This window comes from Oryctolagus cuniculus, chromosome 15, assembly GCF_051225735.1.
Source record: "Oryctolagus cuniculus isolate XC-2025 breed Fujian yellow rabbit chromosome 15, ASM5122573v1, whole genome shotgun sequence".
Taxonomy (NCBI): Eukaryota; Metazoa; Chordata; class Mammalia; order Lagomorpha; family Leporidae; genus Oryctolagus; species Oryctolagus cuniculus.
The window spans coordinates 43,047,252-43,067,291 of record NC_142881.1 but is presented as its reverse complement, the minus strand read 5'-3'; the positions used below and the strand labels follow the sequence as shown (position 1 = coordinate 43,067,291).

The 20,040-nt window shown below is 43.5% G+C and overlaps 1 protein-coding gene across 25 annotated transcripts in view; it reads right to left on the bottom strand.

Moving 5' to 3' along the window:
• The window catches only part of SGMS1 (sphingomyelin synthase 1), a 338,931-nt gene that overhangs the window by 287,124 nt on the left and 31,767 nt on the right, over positions 1-20,040 (bottom strand). For all 25 annotated transcript variants that reach the window (XM_089314844.1, XM_089314838.1, XM_051823915.3 and 22 more), the window contains exon 2: positions 8,947-9,041. The gene's annotated coding sequence lies outside the window, so the exon portion shown is untranslated. The remainder of the gene's footprint in view (positions 1-8,946; positions 9,042-20,040) is intronic.

The following is a 20,040-nucleotide window of genomic DNA, read 5'->3' as shown; positions in this document are numbered from 1 at the left end:
CCTGCACCCACTGACTCTCCTGGTAACTACCTTGATTTTCCTTTGGAGGGACCCTTTCCTCACTGCCCATCGACCTGTGCTTCATCTTCAACTGAAGTTGTAATGATCTGAGGCTCTAGGGCTGAAGCATACGAACTAAGCAATGCAATCCCAACAGGCCCACAACCCTCGCCACGGTGACTGGCCCAGCACTAGGCACATGGCCAGTAGGGCCAAGAATGTTGCTTATGTAGTACCTTGGATGATCGCTCAATAATGTGAACTGGAGGCTGGTGGGGATCTCCATTTGTAGCCTACTGACACACAACTAGAATGTGTCCTCATGACATCATTTGGATTCCCAGTCATACGTGTCCTGAAGGCAGCCCCATCTCTGGACTTTCAGTTAACCTGTGCTGACACATTTTCACTAAAGAGTCTGACTTGGGTTTTCAGTCACTTGCACCCAACAGAATATGATTTTACTCTATCAGGCTACCTTTATCTGTACTTCAGTACTTTCCACATCCTTGAAAATAAAATGGAAAGACTGAAAAAGAAGTTTTGATTAGATAGCCTTGACAAAACACTTCTGAGGCTGGAGTTCTTGACAAGAACTTTACACGTTACAAGATTCATCAAAAACAAGATTCATTTTCTCAAATGTTACAGGACAATGAAGCCGATCATCAAATTTGTTTGAGAAAACTTTTTCACCAAAAAGGGTAAGCCTGCAGTTCCCAACTTTGCAAGGAAAAACAACTGTGACATTTATTTTCTGTCTTCTCAATTCTCATTTTACCTCTAAATCAAAACCACCTTTTTTTGAAGATTTTAATTATTTATTTATTTGAGAGGTAGAGCTACAGACAGAGAAAGGGAGAGACAGAAAGGTTTTCCATCTACTGGTTCACTCCCCAAATGGCTGCAACAACCAGAACTAGGCCAATCCAAATCCCAGAGCCAGGAGCTTCTTCTCAGTCTCCCACATGGGCTGCAGGGGCCCAACCACTTGGATCATCTTCTACTGCTTTCCCAGGCCATAGCAGCGAGCTGAATTGGAAGAGGAGCAACCAGGACTTGAATTGGCACCCATATGGGATGTTAGCACCACAGGCAGTGGCTTTACCCGCTAGGCCACATCGCCAGCCCCAATCAAAATCATTTTTAAAACATCTTAGAACTTAAGAAGAGGTGGCATTGTGAGAAAACCGGTAAAGCCAAGGCTTGTGATGCTGCCATTATATATGGGCATTGGATAGTGACTTGGCTGCTCCACTTCCAATCCAGCTCCCTGCTAATGGCCTGGAAAAAGCAGCAGAAGATGGCCCAAGTGTTAAGGCCCCTGCCACCCACATGGGAGTCGAGGATGAAGCTTCTGGCTTCAGCCTCATTCAGCCCTGGTTCATATGACCATCTGGAGAGTAAACCAGCATATGGAAGATCTCTCTTTGTCTCTGTCTCTCCCTCTATATATATAAATTTTTCAAATACATAAATAAATCTTTAGGAAAAAGAAAAACATCAGAAGTAGGATAATGGAAATGGATATAAATTATTCCTTCTGCCTAAAGATCGGCTGCACATTAACTTTATCAACAAAACATACCATCTTGGAGATTTAGTCACATTCACTAAATTATCTATTGTACTATCTAATGAGGCATCTCTAGAAGCTCTTCCTAGAAGAGCCTAGGATTTCAGAGAAAAACACTCTTTATACCCAATTACTGCCTCAAAAGGTAGCAAACAACATTCCAACTGATGCCTGATGTCTCCTAAGGCAAAATGTAAATACCATGCATTTTCACATCTTGGAATTATTTTACATAGCTAAATGACTACAACTACCATATCCAACCAGGTAGGATCTTCAAGAAGTTAATGGAAATATCTATTATTAAAAACTGTGCATGAGCTCTGGCCATTGCAACTATCTGGGGAGTGAACCAGCAGAAGGAAGATACCTCTCTTTCTCTCTGCCTCCCTCCCTCTGCCTCTCTGCCTCTCTGTAACTCTGCCTTTCAAATAAATAAATAAATCTTTTTAAGAAAAAAACTGCATGGATTTCAATTTTTTGCACCACAAAAAGTTATCTTTTAATTCTATTTTTCTGTGACATATCCTTGGAAATGTCCAATCTCACTTCCTAAAAGACCTCTGGGGCTACAAGAAAGCACTGCAGCTTTTATGGTTTATGATGGCTCACTGATGTGATCTGATTGTGTTTCTTGTTTTCAGCAAGTCTGGGGTGGTAAATGGGCAGTCACACAAGTCCCAGTATACACCTATAAACCCTTTATGAGCACATATGAAAATGCTGCCTGGGTTAAAAAGATGTCAAAAACATGTTTCAAATTCCTTAGAGAAATGTAAAAAAATTTCCATATTTTCTTTGTTCATTGCAATGTCCCCTATAGTCTCCTACAAACTTGTATGACCTTGAGTAAGCAAACAGATAAGCATACCAACAGAGATTTGTTACACCACATTCCAACTGTATTATCTTGGTTTGCTGTTCTTTCTGTTATTATTTATTACTAAAGCAGCATAAGATTAGAGGTCACTTGGCTTGCTGTGATAAGCACTTCAAAGTTCATCAGCCCTTCTCCAGACATAGCTGTCTCAAACAGTCTGCTGCTACCACATGCAGACATTCGTGACATTTAAGACCCTAATAACCTGTGTGTATGGGGCCAGCACTGTGGCGTAGCGGGTAAAGTTGCCATCTGCAGTGCCAGCATCCCATATGGATGCTGGTTCGAGTCCTGGCTGCTCCTCTTCCGATCCAGCTCTCTGCTATGGCCTGGGAAAGCAGTGGAAAATGGCCCAAGGACCATGTGGGAGACCCGGAGGAAGCTCCTGGCTCCTGGCTTTGGATCGGCACAGCTCCAGGCATTGCAGCCAATCAGGGAGTGAACCAGTAGATGGAAGACCTCGCTCTCTCTCTGCCTCTGCTTCCCTGCAGCTTTGCCTTTCAAATAAATAAATAAATCTATTAAAAAAATAATCTGTGTGTATCATACTACATATGCCTCCTGACTAAAGTCATTAGATTATATAGGATACATATTTGTCAAATTTACAAAATTAAAATAAATAGCCATAGGCCGGCGCAGCGGCTCAGTAGGCTAATCCTCCGCCTTGCGGCGCCGGCACACCGGGTTCTAGTCCCGGTCGGGGCGCCGGATTCTGTCCCGGTTGCCCCTCTTCCAGGCCAGCTCTCTGCTGTGGCCAGGGAGTACAGTGGAGGATGGCCCAAGTGCTTGGACCCTGCACCCCATGGGAGACCAGGAGAAGTACCTGGCTCCTGCCATCAGATCAGCGCGCCAGCCGCAGCGGCCATTGGAGGGTGAACCAACGGCAAAGGAAGACCTTTCTCTCTCTCTCTCTCACTGTCCACTCTGCCTGTCAAAAAAAAAAAGCCATAATATTCATCTTAAATGCAGGATTTGGTAATTCTCCTTCCATATGATTGTTCTGTTTGACGCACAGAAAGCATAATCCTAGAGTGGGCCTCCAAATTCATAGGAGCCTCCTGCAAATTGTATAAAGGGAAGAACATTATCTGATTATCACCATCTTATGCCTGAAATGCAACAGCCACTCTGTAAATACCTGTTGGATGAATGGATAGATGAATGCATGAATGTATGAATGCGCTGAGACTAAACTTAATGGCTCAGATTTCTGCACGACTGTAGAGATTATGATTACTATACCCTTGCTCTTGTGAAGTAAAGCAGGAAATGACAACATTTTTTGGTCAGGGTAAATATTTCAGGTTTTGTTAAATATTTTATGACTTGTGGACCATATGGTCACTGTTGCAATAACTCAACCCGAGTCTCTTTCGCAACTATTCAACTCCATTGTTACAGCACAATATGTAAACAAAGGAACATTTTGTTTGAATAAAGTTGTTTGAATAAAATTTTATTTACAAAAACATAATTTGGCCATAAAACCAACCAAATTTCATGGGGGAGCACTTTCTTATAATGAACCATCTATTCCCTACAGACTGGAAATTTGTAGACTTGCTCAATTCAGCCAGACATGTTTTGTCCAGCCAAAATTTGGCAGGGGATATATACTCAATCTCCACAGTGGCCGTTATTCCTGAGAAACCCATGCTAATTTGAGTCATGTTACCAGCCTTAGCCATGTAAGCCTCTAAGATTACATCCCTGGATTCTAGAGTATAACTGGGATGTGGCCCATTCCTATGAATCTATCTATAACCACAAGACAAGCTCCTTAAATGTAAGACCACAATTTCACCTAATACCTAATATCAACATCTAACAAACTTTATTTTCTGATGGTCTGTCATTTGATATGTTCTGCAGAGTCTCCCTGGAGAAGCTGTAGATGGAGTAATAATGACAGAGAAAAAGATATAGAAAAGCAGTGCCCACAGGGAACAGAGTCAAAAGGGACAATGGTGAGTCACAAGAAGAATAACTTCAAAGGACTGAAGAAACCACACAGGCCTTCAAGTGTGTTCCAATCTCCTAGCTGTAGTTTGGACCCCTTCATGTCACAGCAGAAGGGAGCCTGAGGTTGGACAACTTGCAACTACCTCCACTCTAACTATGATGGGTTAAAACCTTATTTATGGCCGGCGCTGTGGCTCAATAGGCTAATCCTCCGCCTTGCAGCGCCGGCACACCGGGTTCTAGTCCCGGTCGGGGCACCAGATTCTGTCCCGGTTGCCCCTCTTCCAGGCCAGCTCTCTGCTGTGGCCCGGGAGTGCAGTGGAGAATGGCCCAAGTCCTTGGGCCCTGCACCCCATGGGAGACCAGGAGAAGCACCTGGCTCCTGCCTTTGGATCGGCACGGTACGCCGGCCACAGTGCGCCGGCCGCAGCGGCCACTGGAGGGTGAACCAACGGCAAAGGAAGACCTTTCTCTCTCTCTCTCTCTCTCTCACTGTCCACTCTGCCTGTCAAAAAAAAAAAAAAATCTTATTTAATCTCCATTCATGCTGGAGGCGCTCTCAATGAACAAACCCACCAAAAAAAACCTGCATCTCATAGAATAACTTATTGTATTCTCATGCAATGGAACTCTCCATAGCAATGAAAATGAACAAATCTTGGGGCTGGCATTGTGGCATAGTGGGTTCAGGCACCCTCTATGACAGCATCCCATAACAACAGTGCAGGTTTGAGTTCCAGCTGCTCTGCTTCCAATCTAGCTACCTACTGATGTGTCTGGGAAAGCAGCAGAAGATGGCCCAGACCCTTGGGTCCCTGCCACCCACATGAGAGATCGATCCATATGGACTTCTGGGCTGCTTGCTGGCTTCAGCCCAGCATTGCCCTGGCCACTGCAGACATCTGGGGTATGAACCAACAGAAGGAAGATTTTTTTCTCTTTCTCTCTCCATCTCTCCCTCTCTGGCCTATCAAATAATTAAAGTAAAACTTTTTAAAAAGAAGATGAACGATATGCAACAATATGGAGGCATCTCTTTAACACATTGTTGAACAAGAAGCAGGCAGAAAAGAGTACAATCTGCATTATGTAACAGGAAACTTCAAAAAAAACCTGCGGAAAAATCAAATTAAAGATAAGTTTAGGGGGCTAGCGCAGTGCCGTAGCAGGTAAAGCCACCACCTGCAGTGCCGCCATTCCATATGGGTGCCGGTTCAAGACCCAGCTGCTCCACTTTTGATCTAGCTCTCTGCTATGACCTGGGAAAGAAGTAGAAGATGGCCCAAGTCCTTGGGCCCTTGCATCCATGTGGGAGACCTGGAAGAAGCTCCTGGCTCCTGGCTTCAGATTGGAGCAACTCCAGCCACTGCAGCCAACTGGGAGTGAACTAGCTGATGGAAGACCTCTCTCTCTCTCTCTGCCTCTGCCTCTGCCTCTCCTTCTCTCTGTGTGTAACTGTGACTTTCAAGTAAAATAAATAAATCTTTAAAAAAAAAAAAAAGATAAGTTTAGGGGCCAGTGCTGTGGCACCATAGGTTAAGCTTCTACCTGCAGCACCAACATACCACATGGGCGCTGGTTCATGTCTTGACTGCTCCTCTTCTGATGCAGCTCTCTGCTTATGGACTTGGGAAAGCAGTAGAAGATGGCCCAAGTGCTTGGGCCCCTGCCACCCATGTGGGAGACCCAGAAGACACTTCGAGCTCCTGACTTCAGATTGGTCCAGCTCTGGCCATTGCAGCCATTTGGGGAGTGAACCAGTGGGTGGAGGACCTTTCTCTTTCTCACCCTTTCTTTGTAACTGTCTCTCAAATAAATAATAAATCTTGAAAAAGTAAGTTAATTTTGGTGCAAAAAAATTTTGCAACTTTTTTTTCCTAATACACATTTCCCATGAACATTTTGGAAACCCCTTGTATTACATACACACACACACACACACACACACACACACAAAGAAAAACTAAGAAAGCTAATTTATGCTGCTAGAGGTCAAGAGAGTAGTTATGCACAGAAAGGGGCAGCGTGTAGAGAGAGGCATGAGGCTGTGAAGACAATGTTCCACAATGTTCTTACTCTGGGTACTGGCTCCATGGGTGTGTACTGCAAAATTATATTGAGCTACACTCTGTACATATGTGCAACTTCAACAGACAGGTCTTAAAAATTACTCCATATCTAAGGGTTGACATTGTGGTACAGTAGGTTAAGCCACTGCCTGGGACACCAGCATTCCATTTGCGTGCCGGCTCGAGACCCGGCTGTTCCACCTCTGATCCAGTTTCCTGACAATTCACCTACGCAGGCAAAGATGGCCTGAGTGCTTGGGTCCCTGTCACTCATATGGGACACCCGTATGGAGTTCAAGGCTCCTGGCTTCATCCCAGCCCAGTGCTGACTGTTGCAGCCATTTGTGGAATGAATCAGCAGATGAAAGATTCTCTCTCCCCCTCTCCTTCTCTATAACTCTTTCAAATAAATAATTCATTTTTTGAAAAAACTAACTCACATCTAAGTGGTCTGAGGGCCTGCCAGGGCCCAGACGCCTTCCCTTCATTCCTCTTCCAAATTGCCTTTTGCCTCATGTGAACCCCCACTTACTCCTCCCCATCTTCCCTAAGCATAACCATACCGAGGCCAAACCTGATGATTCCAAGCTACCTCTGACCCCAGACATAGCTTATCTGAATGTATCTTTCCAAGAAACTTTACTGCTGTTACTAACCTTTTACTCTAAATCAGAAATGAGAGTACAAGAAGTTATCATTGCTCTAAATGGCTTTAGTAAAATAGACTTCCCTTAAAATATGTTCTCCATAGGCAATTCTAGTTCATAAACATCTATAAAGAAATGCTTAGACACATAGGGACCACCTGAGATGGGGCTGTATATAAACTTGAATACAGAATACTTAACAGCCACCATGCAAGGACTGCAGATAAGTTTGTGTCATTGGCCATAAAGGGCAAGCATCTTCAACGATCATCTTATTTGAGCACATCTTTTAGGTTTCACATAAAGTTTCAATTTAGGTAATCAAGTTACAAGGATGGTAATCATGTTTAATCTCTCTAATACTGATTTTAATACACTAACCACAACTTCATTTGATCAGTCATATTCTTTCCACATTCTCCAACAAGTTTAGGTTTAAAAAAATCAATTAAGAGGCCGGCGCTGTGGTATATCGGGTAAAGCCACCACCTGCAGTGCCAGAATCTCATATGGGCACAGGTTAAATTCCAGGCTGCTCCACTTCTGATCCACTCTCTACTATGGCCTGGGAAGGCAGTGGAAGATGGACCAAGTCCTTGGGCCCCTGTACCCACATGGGAGACCCAGAAGAAGCTCCTTTGGATCAGCACAGCTCCAGCCATTGTAGCCACTGGCCATTTTAGGAGTGAACCAACAGTAAGACCTTTCTCTCTCTCTCTCTTTCTCTGTCTCTTTCTCTGCCTCTGTATCTCTGCCTTACAAATAAATAAATAAACCTGTTTAAAAATCAATTAAGTTCTCTGATTACATTAGATCACATAGACTGGTCTACTTGTGAATGCTGACCAGGAAGAAGGCAAGAATGGTATTGGATCCAGTGCTATAACCGTAAACCATTAGCTACAGGGGATGGTACAGCTTATAGCACTGAGTGAAGGAAGTCCAAGAATCCTCTTTAAAAAAAAAAAAAAAAAAATTTACTTATTGATTTTGAAAGACAGAGGTACAAAGAGAGAGGGAGAGACAAAAAGAACGTTTCCATCTGCTGGTTCATTCTCCAGATGGCCACAATGGCCAGGGATGGGCCAGGAGCCAGGAGCTTCATCCAGGTCTCCCACAAGGGTAGCAGGGGCCCAAGGACTTGGGCCTTCTTCTGCTGTTTCTCCCTGGTGCATTAGCAGGGAGATTGATTGGAAGTGTAGCAGCCAGAACAGGAATCAGCACCAATATGGAATGCCCAGGTCACAGGCAGCAGCTTTACCCACTACACCAAACGTCAGCCTCAGGAATCCCTCTTTCAAACAAAGAATACACAGAGTGCAAAGAATACACAGAATACACATCTTCATGTTTAGACAGCTCTCGTATCAAACAAATTCACATTGCTTAGCTACCCATTAAATCAATCACTATTTAGAAGCATTTTAATCTGACTTTATTTCTATCAACTCTGAAGGGAGCACAACTCAAAGTTACATACTTCAATTGAAAATTCTGGTTAATTAAATGATTCTGTGTCACCAGAGTTTACGAATGTTCTAAAATGTCTCTCAAGGGAGAATATCTTTATTTTTAGCAGCTATATTCCCAAGAATTTAGAAGAAAATGTCATGATGTCTGCAACTAACTTTCACACGTTTCAGCAAAAAAAAAAAAAAAAAAAGTACAAACCTACATACACATTGAAAATGTGGCAAAATGCTAACAAATCTTAACTTTTCAGAGTGAGTACACAGGAACTCATTGTACATTCTTTCAACTCTTCAGGGTGTTTGAAAACTGTTATACAAAAAAGAAATCTTTACTCACCTTTCCAGTGTGGGTGGCTGTTCTCTTTGTCCTAATCAAAAGCCTGTTAAATATGCCCAAAGGCACATTCAGGAATCACTCATGCTGCCTTCACCCTGCAACAATAAGCAGAACAACGTGTTATCACCAAGGAGTTTTATTAACTTAATGCTATTCGGTTGAAAAATGTTCTTAATATATAGCAAGCCTCTAGATTAAAATATTGCTATAATTCTTTTTTTTAATAGGGAGAAAAATGAAAAGAAGAAAAACCACCCCACTACATATTGACTGTGGGGAACCGTCACAGCCCCACCCTATTTAGGAACTTCTAGAACAAAGAAACTCCATGTAAATGTCCTTTTTTTTTTAATTTGCAGCTTTACTTAAGTATGATTGACAAATAAAACTGCAAATATTTAAGGTGTCCAACATGATGTTTTTGATACACAAAGGCACTCCAAAAACTCTGTAGAAAATGGAACTAAAAAGATAGCTTAAATTCGATGCAGGAGCCTGTGTTACCGTATAGTGGGTTAAGTTGCCACCTGCAATGCTGGCATCCCATAAAGGAACAGCAGTTGGAGTCCTGGCTACTGTGCCTCCAATCTAGTTTCCTGCTAATATGCCTGGGAAAGCAGCGGAAGATGGTCCAAGTACTTGGGACCCTGCCCCCAACATGGGGGACCCATATGGAGTTCCTGGCTACTGGCTTCAGCCTGGCTCAGCCCCAAACCTTAAAGACATTGAGGGAGCAAACCAGTGGATGGAAACACACATGTGTGCGCTTTCTCTCTGTTCACTCTGCCTTTCAAATAAATAAATCTTTAAAAACTGATGGAAAAAAAAAATTTGAGATCTATGTGTAGGTTTTGCATAATACACATTTTCCATGATCTTTCTGAGGAACCGTCATATGTATATGCTGTTCAATCAAGCTCATTAATATTTCCTTCACCTCACATAGTCACCTCCAGTTCTGTGGTAAGAACAGCTGAATTCTACTCTGTCTGCGAATTACAAATATACAACATATTATTATTAAACACAGTCACTTCAGTGTACATTGGGTCTCCCATACATTAGGTCTTCATGTTCTTCACTCTGACTGAATTTCTGAGACCAGGCTTTGTAGGCATCCATATGCACTCATACAACCCCATCAGAATTCCTGAACATTCTTTCAGGCAAAGATCCAATCTAAGGTACATTCAACTACAATATCTACACATTGCCCAGCAACATGGCATCCTGGTCTAGCCTAACAGTCACATCCACACCACCACTCCCACGCCTTTCACTTTGCCATGATCTGTGACATTTGGTGCTCCCCACAGCCCTGTGAGGCAAGAAGACTTTCCTGATGCCATTTTCCAGAGAAGGCAGCAAAGTTCTGAGATGCTGTATGACAAGGATATTCAATAAGCAAACACCAGAAATACTGCTTAAGTCTCTGACCTAAGCTCAGAGTTGTCTCACTCTACAGATCCTCCTCACCACCCCCTCACCTGCAATATGATGCTCTCCTAAAAACCAAGCCCAGAGCCAAATGGCCAAAGACATTCTCATGTGGAGGATGAGAGCTGTGCCATTGATTCCTTGAGTATACATATTCATAATCATTCTTAATAGTGCCATTAGTGCTACACTCATTATTACCAATTACTGTAATTACTGTTGGTAATTATACTTCCCTTGTAGACACAATAACCCTTCACATATTTTTGGCATTTCATATATGTGTACTTCACTTTTTCCCCTTCTCAAAAGGGCACTCTGTTGGCAAACTAAAATAAAATAGGCATTACATTGCTCCCCTGGTAATTTTTACCTTCGCCATAATAAAAGGCAGTTATCATTTGCTGTTGAAGATTTTCCTTTCATTTTTTACAAAATGTAAACCACAACAGAATTCAATGGTACAGACACAAATCCATATGGGAGCAGCATCATAACTAGAGTTGGGGCTACATGAGCTATTTCCCCATGCGGGCCTGATAGGGCCTTTCATCTGCTCATCACCAAAATTCTGTACCCACACAAGGCTGGGGCTATTGATGTTGAACTTGTACAGCGCTGGCATACAAAACCCCCAGGAAAGCCGATCCAGGACCCTCATGCATTTGGCTTTCAGTCCTGTCTTCTCCACTTGTTAGCTTGATTAAAATCGAAAGAACATCTCTGTGCTGCTCCTTCACCTGAGGATTGGAACATCTGCTCACAAGGATGCTGGGAATCCACAAAGGAGAAAGACCATGACTCACTGCCTCACAACTGGAGCACTTACACCCCCAGGAATACTAACCAAGGAGTTATGCCAAGAGCTACACAAAACTAAAAGAAAAAAAAAAGAACACACAAGATGTACTGCTCAGAAACTTCAATTTCACTTAAAGATTTTTATGTAGGAGTAAGTAAATAATAAAAGTTGTTAATATTGAAACAAATATATATTATGGAGTAGAGTGAAATTATTGCATGCATTTTTTAAGTTAAATCTCTTATCCTTACTTGTGCAGATCATTTCCAGCTTTGCTCTTAAACTTAAGGGTAAGAACAGACGGATGAACCCTCTGACTTTAAAAAGATGGTCTTGGGGGGCTGGCTGTGGCGTAGTGGGTAAAGCCACTGCCTGCAGTGCTGGCATCCCATATGGGCACTGGTTCTAGTCCCAGCTGCTCCACTTCTGATCCAGCTCTCTGCTATGGCCCGGGAGGGCAGTAGAAGATGGCCCAAGTCCCTGTACCCATATGGGGGAGCTGGTAGAAGCTCCTGGCTCCTGGCTTCGGATTGGAGCAGCTCTGGCCACTGTAGCCATTTGGGGAGTGAAGATGGAAGACCTCTCTCCCTTTCTCTGCTCTGTCTTTCTAACTTTGCCTTTCAAATAAATAAATCTTTTTTTTTAAGATTTTATATTTTTATTTGAGAGGTAGAGTTACAGACAGAGAGAGAGAAAGAGACAGAGAGAAAGGTCTTCCTTCCGTTGGTTCACTCCCCAAATGGTCACCACGGCTGGCGCAGCGCCAATCTGAAGCCAGGAGCCAGGTGCCTCCTCCTGGTCTCCCATGCAGGTGCAGGGCCCAAGCACTTGGGCCATCCTCCACTGCCTTCCCAGGCCACAGCAGAGAGCTGGACTGGAAGAGGAGCAACCAGGACAGAATCCAGCGCCCCAACCAGGACTAGAACCCGGGGTGCTGGCACTAAAGGCGGAGGATCGGCCAAGTGAGTCGCAGCGCTGGCCCAAATAAATAAATCTTTAAAAGATTTTAAAAATAAAGATGGTCTTGGAAGAAAATGTGAGGCTATCAGGGATTTTTTTTTAATTTTAAAATTTTGTATTTATATAAGGTGAACAGATTTCATATATACAGATTTCAGAGTGTAGTGATACTTACCTACTCTATTCTCCCTCCTGCCCATGCTCCCACTCTCCTTCTTCCTTCCTTATTGTAATTTTTATAATTACATACTTTCAGTTTATTTTATAATCACAAGCTTATGCCTCCAACAAATAAAGAATATACTGGGGCTGGCACTGTGGCATAGCACGCAAAGTTACAGCCTGCAGTGCTGGCATCCCATGTAGGCACCAGTTCAAGTCCCCACTGCTCCACTTCCAATCCAGCTCTCTACTTTGGCCTGGAAAAGCAGTGGAAGATGGCCCAAGTCCTTGGGCTCCTGCACCTCTGTGGGAGACTCAGAAGAAGCTCCTGGATCCAGCCTTCGGATCTGCACAGCTCCAGCCATTGAAGCCAACTGGGGAGTGAACTAGTCAATGGAAGATCTCTCTTTGTCTCTCTTCCTCTTCTTTTTCTGTGTACTCTGACTTTCAAATAAATAAATATTTAAGAATGCACCAGGGGCCAGCGCCGTGTCACAGTAGGTTAATCCTCCGCTGTCGCTCCCCGTCTTCGTGGAGGAACGACACAGGACCCTGCGCTGTTCTTTCGTCTGCTCGGCCCTCCCCGGGTTTGCTGCTGGTTCTTCCCGGGTTGGCTACTATCCCTTCCACCTCCGTGGAAGGGCGGTTCCCCCTGGCCACATTCCCCACTTCCGCAGGGGAGCGGCACACCGCCGGCCGGCTCTTCTCGGGGGCTGCACAGGTGTTCCTTCAGCTAGATGTTCCCCTTAGATATTCCCTGTGCATGCCGTCTCTCTCCTCCTTTATAGTCCTCCTCTGCCAATCCCAACTCGGCTGCCCACACGCCGAGTACGCTACTCTCCAATCAGGAGCAAGTCCTACAGTTTATTAGTTGAACTGGAGGCAGCTGTGCGGAAGCTGTTTACTTCTCTCCCAGCGCCATATTGTGGGAGAGCAGATGCATAGAATAAGTCTTAATTCCAGTAACTCAGTCCAGTCCGGATTGCTCCCCACACTCCGCCTGCGGAGCTGGCATCCCACATGGGCACTGGTTCTAGTCCTGGCTGTTCCTCTACCAATCCAGCTCTCGGCTATGGACTGGGAAAGCAGTAGAAGATGGCCCAAGTGTTTGGGCCCCTGCGCCCATGTGGGAGACTAAGAAGAAGCACCTGACTCCCATCTTCAGATCAGTGCAGCTCCAGCCACTGCGGCCATTTGGGGAGTGAACCAGTGGATGGAAGACCTTTCTCTCTGTCTCTCCCTCTCACTGTCTGTAACTCTACCTCTCAAATAAATTTAAAAAAAAAAAAATGGTCAGCATCTTTTAAAAAAAGAAAAAGAATGTACCAAGTAATAAGTAGAAAAACAACTGTTCCTCAAGAATATAGACAAGGGCTATAAACAAATCTCAAAATGTCAATTTTACTCATATACATTATATTCTTTTTTGTGCTCTGTATATTAACTACCACAAATCAGGGAAAACATATTAGCCTTTTTGAGAGCAGGGATTTTAATGTAAAAATGGCCCACATTCTGAAGAATTCTCTTTAAAATCAGAAGCAGCAGATTTTTGCAAGCTCTAGGTAGGCAGATGAAGTCTAGCATTAGGTCAGATCCTCTCTAGACCATGTTTTCTGGTACAAATGTCACTGAAGGTCCTTCCTCATCCTGTCCCACCCACGCCCCAGTCTGCCTTGGACACACTCCTGTCAGGCAGGCTGCTGCCACTGAGGTGCCCAAATTGAGATCACTGAAATTTCCTCTGTCCCACATTGACTGGTAACACATTCAGTATTCACAATAATTCTCATTGAAATGGATATCTGCCTCACTACAAAATACATCTGAAAGTGCCTACTCTTGGAGGCCAGCTTCCATGAGGAACCCCATGATCCCCTCCCTCTGTGACTATGTGGCCCCTTCCATGCTCACCAGGTCAAAATGATGGAGTGGCACTTTTGTCTTGGGAGGGGGGAAGCTGTCTGCCAGACATGAGGACACTCGAGATGCTCCACAGAGAGGTCCACGTGGTAAGGAACTGAGGCCTCCCGCACCAGTCCTATGAGTGAGCCCCCGTGGGGGCATATCTGGTAGCCCTAGCCACCCTTTCAGATCTTTCATGGCTGCTTCAGCGGACGCGTTCACCACAACCTCATGCAAGACCTCAAGTCTGAACTCCCCGGCTAAACTGCGCCCAAACCCCTGACCCACACACAGAAGCTCTGTGAGGTAAGAGATGTGTCTTACTGTTTTAAGTTGCCGAGTTATGAGTTCATTTGTCATACAATGATAATATAATAACGTGTCAGCTTAAAGAATCATAACTAAAAGGAATTTCATTTACCTAACACCCAGCTAATGTGTGATTGCATCACCCCCACCCCATACCAACATTCATCACCAGCTTGAATTTTCAGTTGTTCTCTTGCTCTTTTTTAGGGTTTTACCACATCCGTATTCTCAAAATGTTGCATTCTGCCTGGTTTTGAACCTAATATAAATGAAACCACACAGTAAGAGTATGTGCAGATTACAAAATTTTTTGTACCAAAGTAATCTCTTAATTCCATTTTCCACAAGCTTTTTGATGTGCCCACATTTGTATTCTTTTAAGATGTGCCTCTGAAGATTTTGATATTCATCCCTTTTGACTCATGTAGTCGTAGTTCATGCATTTTTTTTTTCAACACTATACAGTTCTCACTGCATGAACACACCCACAATTTATTGCTCTGTTCTACTGCTCAGGATCCTCTGGGGATTTTTTTAGCTTTTCATTATTTTGAATAATGCTGCCATTTGCATTCTAGTGCTTGTCCTAGTGCACATAGAGAAAAGTTTCTGTAGGATATACACTTCGGAAAGGAGAGTTGGCCTTGGGATGGCAAATGTTCCACTCCTCTAAGGAATGCCAAATTGTTTTCCAAAGTGGTTGTGTACAATTGACTCTTTAGCCGACTTTCCAGTCTCTCTCCAAATAAGAGGCCTGCTTGTTTTGCTAATTACCAGGAAAGCTTTCAACCCACAAAAGGGAAAGCTTTTCCTATTTGCAGCATCACTACTGCAAATAAATAGTACTCCAAAACACTGACCCAGACAGCTGGAACATATTAGTCACAGGACATCAGTACAGACTTCAGAATAATGATGAGACCCAGCCAGCACCATACACTGCCCAGGGGGACAAGACAAATGTGATTTCTAGGCCTACGATAAATTCAGAGACTGCTTTCTTTCTGGTAGTTTCACATATGATAGTCCTACCTTATTGCTTTCTCTTGAAGGTAGAAAAAAAAAAAAAACTCACTCACGCACACACAACCCAATTCAAGATTAAAGCAAGAGAGCTAAGTCATTTCCATGAGATAATGTTTGTTTTTGTTTTAAACAGAGAGCTGTTTGTTTTCATGTTTCATTTTTAAAATGGAATTGTCATTTAACATACTGAATTTTATTTGTGGGAATGCTACAAAAAATTCCCAAGTATTTTCTTTCCAAAATATCCTTTGCAGATGTCCTTAATCCAACTTTTTAGGAGGTCATCGCTAATTTTTATGATAATTCAATCTGTGTTTCTAGTGAAAATGTGACAGCAAATGTTTTTATTGGCACTAAATACAAACAGTGAGCAATTCTTCCAATATGCACAGGAAGGAAAGAACAAATACTACCTCAAAGAGGCTCATACCATCTAATGGAAAGAAAAACAAGCGTACCAAAGTAGCACAAAGCTAGGTCATTTGAACTCAACCTCTTGACAGTTCTTGTTTGTCCCTTAAAGTCACTTATCCCTCTGATATAGGAAATGTTATTAAACCCATTTTGCAGATGGAGAAAACTGAAGCCCAAAGAGCATTAAGTTGTGCACAGTTACATAGCTGATAACTGTAGAACCAGGGTTTTAGCCCAAGCAGTTCACACCAGAGTCCACATTCTTTTTTCCCCAAAAATACTTACTTATTTATGTAAAATACAGAGCAACACAGGGATTATAGGGGATGGAGAGAAAGACAAAGACAGGTATCTTCTCTCTACTGGTTTGACCTCCCAAATGGCTGCTACAGTGCCAGATTGAAGCCAGGAGCCAGGAATTCCATCAAGGTCTCCCACATGGGTGACAGTGACCCAAGCACTTCAGCCATCTTCCACTGCCTTCCCAGGCACAGTAGCAGAGAGCTTGTTTGGGCAGAGTGGCCAGGACTCAAACCGGATCTCTGATATGGGAAGCCCTGGTATAGTAAGCAGCAGTTTACCCTGCTGCACCACAACGCGGGCCCTGAGTCCGTAAGTTTTAATGCAACACTCATTTCAAACAGCAGCATCTCTTCAAAGTATCCCCAGTCTCCTGGAAATCATTCTAAATTATCTGGCTAATATTTGATTAAATGATGGCTGATTAAGTGATGCATTCTCAATTAGAAGCTGTAAATGACAAAAAAAAAAATCCATTATTATGCTAAACAGTTTCTTCAGACCCACAAGACCAGTCTAAGGCGCTGATATGGTTACTGCAATAATGGATACCAGTTATTAAGTATCTACAATGTACTAAGCACTTGCTAATTATTAACTGCACAATTTCTAATTCTTCCCACATCTCCCCCAAGTATGTATTACTCTCATGTTCACAGTTGAAGAAATGGAGGCTCTGAGAGTTTAGATAACTTGGCCATAGAGAATGAAATAACATGACAGAGACACCATTTGAATCTTGTCTCTGATTGCAGAGTTCATATTCCTTCCACAGTGGTTCCTTCGGACAAAATAAAACTACCTAATCCCAAGGTGTGAGGTAGGCAAGTATGAACCTTAGGGCCTGGAAACAACCCAGAAGGAGGTGCTGGACTTCGTGGTGAACAGCAGGCAACAGCACACTTAAAGCAAGGGACATAGTCAGAACCAGGACACAGTCAGAACCAGGGCTCATGACCACCTCCTTATAGGGCAGGTTCAAATGGTCTCACCAAAACAATGTTTTTATCTGCAAAATGGGGATATCTTTTGCTTTGATTTGATAATTTTTTCACAGGCCACACTTGTATCATGGTTTTTTTTTTAGTATTATGACTTCCTCATTCTATTCTACTCTAAACAGAATAACCTTGCCAACTACATCAACCCTTTATGATATGAGGAAAAGTTAGACACTTTTATATAAACATCACGGCTGGAATGGACTCAAAGTAAAATATTTGGCTCATTGAATTTTTCTGTTACTGACTTTAGAAATTCATAAACACTCGTTTCAAACAGCAGCATCTCTTCAAAGTATCCCCAGTTTCCTGGAAATCATCCTAAATTATCTGGCTAATATTTGATTAAATGATGGTTGATTAAGTGATGCATTCTCAACTAGAAGCTGTAAATGACAAATAAAAAAAAATCCAGCAGCCCCACAAATATCAGAGCTATGAGATATACAGTTCCTCAATAATGCCCTTTAGTCATACATGACATTAGTTATTTAATATCTGAAATGTGGGTTTAAGAACAGAGCGCCCAGGTTGGCTCCCAGCCATCTCCATGGTAACCTTTTAGCACTGAGGGAAGGATGAGCAACTGAAGCATTGTAGGTCTGCTTTGCACAATGAGCCGATCCCATCTTTCTTGACCAGCTGATGTAATCCATTAGTGAGCTACACAGAAGACCATGTTTCTTTACAGACAAAAATCTGTATCTTCTGTCTGTCCTGATAGTCAATTCCAGAGTGGAGCAAGGGCACAAAGAGGCCATTCTCTACATGGAGGCAGCCAGTGAGGGGAAGAAACCTCCTCAGAAGAGTGGGACAGCCAGCGCCGCGGCTCAATAGGCTAATCCTCTGCCTGTGGCGCCGGCACACCGGGTTCTAGTCCCGGTCGGGGCAACGAATTCTGTCCCGGTTGCCCCTCTTCCAGGCCAGCTCTCTGCTGTGGCCAGGGAGTGCAGTGGAGGATGGCCCAAGACCTTGGGTCCTGCACCCCATGGGAGACCAGGAGAAGCACCTGGCTCCTGGCTCCTGGCTTCAGATCGGCGCGGTGCACCGGCCACAATGCACCAGCTGCAGCAGCCATTGGGGGGTGAACCAACGGAAAAGGAAGACTTTTCTCTCTGTCTCTCTCTCTCACTGTCCACTCTGCCTGTCAAAAAAAAAAAAAAAAAAACAGTGGAACGTATTTGAAGAGAACAGAAACAGCCACTGCTAACACTGCCTCAGCATCTGCCCTGGGCCAGACCATCTGCTCTTCACGTATGCTGCATTCTTCCTTCAAACCCCTTACTCAACAACCCTGAGAGGACACACCGCAATACAGATCTCTGCTTAATAGATAAGGAAATTGACTCAGAGGAGTTAAATGACTTGCCCTCAATTATACAGCAGGTAAATGCGTACAATAATAGGCTCATAACATATGGTAGGAACTTAATAAACGAACCTGGAAGTCCTAGTTGAGATGTATCATTGAATCAACCATTAGGTAAAAGAAAAAAAAACTAGAAAACACTTCTGATCTCATTAGGATGTTATAAAAATAAAATGGGATTATGTATATAAAGTGCCTAGCTCAGTGCCATAATCTTTGGTATATGTTATCATAGGTGGGAAACAGTGTTATAAAAGCAAAGAATGTTAACTACCTAGAACAGAGCTATAATCATGAGTACAACAAATATCATAATCAGTCCAAGATATACAAATGGTAGTTGAGTACATGAAAAGATGTTTAAGATCTAATCATTAGGGAAATGCAAGTCGAAATCAGTGAAATACCACTACATACCTATTAGAATGTCTGCACTTATAAGACTCAATATAAAATGCTGGTAAAGCAGCAGCTCAGGGGCCGGCACTGTGGTGTAATATTACGTAAAGCCTCAGCCTGCAGTGCCGGCATCCTATAGGGCACCAGTTCAAGTCCCAGCTGCTCCACTTCTGATTCAGCTCTCTGCTATGGCCTGGGAAAGCTGTAGAGGATGGCCCAAGTTCTTGGGCCCCTACATCCATGTGGGGGACCCAGAAGAAGCTCCTGGCTCCTGGGGCTGGCGCTGTGGTACAGCGGGTTAAAGCCCTGGCCTGAAGCTCCAGCTTCCCATATGGGCGATGGTTCTAGTCCTGGCTGCTCCTCTTCCCATCCAGCTCTCTGCTATGGCCTGGGAAAAGCAGTACAAGACGGCTCAACTCTTTGGGCCCCTGCACCTACGTGGGAGACCCGAAGGAGGCTCCTGGCTCCTGGCTTCAGATCGGTACAGCTCTGGCCGTTGCGGCCATCTGGGGAGTGAACCATCGGATGAAAGACCTCTCTGTCTGTCTCTACTTCTCTCTGTAACTCTGTCTTTCAGATAAATAAAATAAATCTAAAAAAAAAAAAAAAAAATAGAAGCTCCTGGCTCCTGATCGGTGCAACTCTGGCCATTGTGGCCCTCTAGGGAGTGAACCAGCAGATAGAAGTTCTCTCTCTCTCTGCCTCTGCCTCTCTGTAACTCTGCCTTTCAAATAAATAAATAAATCTTTTTTTTAAAAGAGGCAGCTCAACTCACACTTTTAGACTTCACTGGTAAGAATGCAACAGGTTAATAGGCAAGCAAACCACCTTACATCCCTACAATGGAGTATTCTTAACCAATTATGTCCCATTGTCCCTATACATGAGACTCCTATAAAAACTTAAATTGGATCGGAAACTCTTTCCCAGGGACCACACAGGGAATAAGAGAGGGAGGAGATGTACAATTTGGGACATGCTCAATCGGACTTGCCCCAAATGGTGGAGTT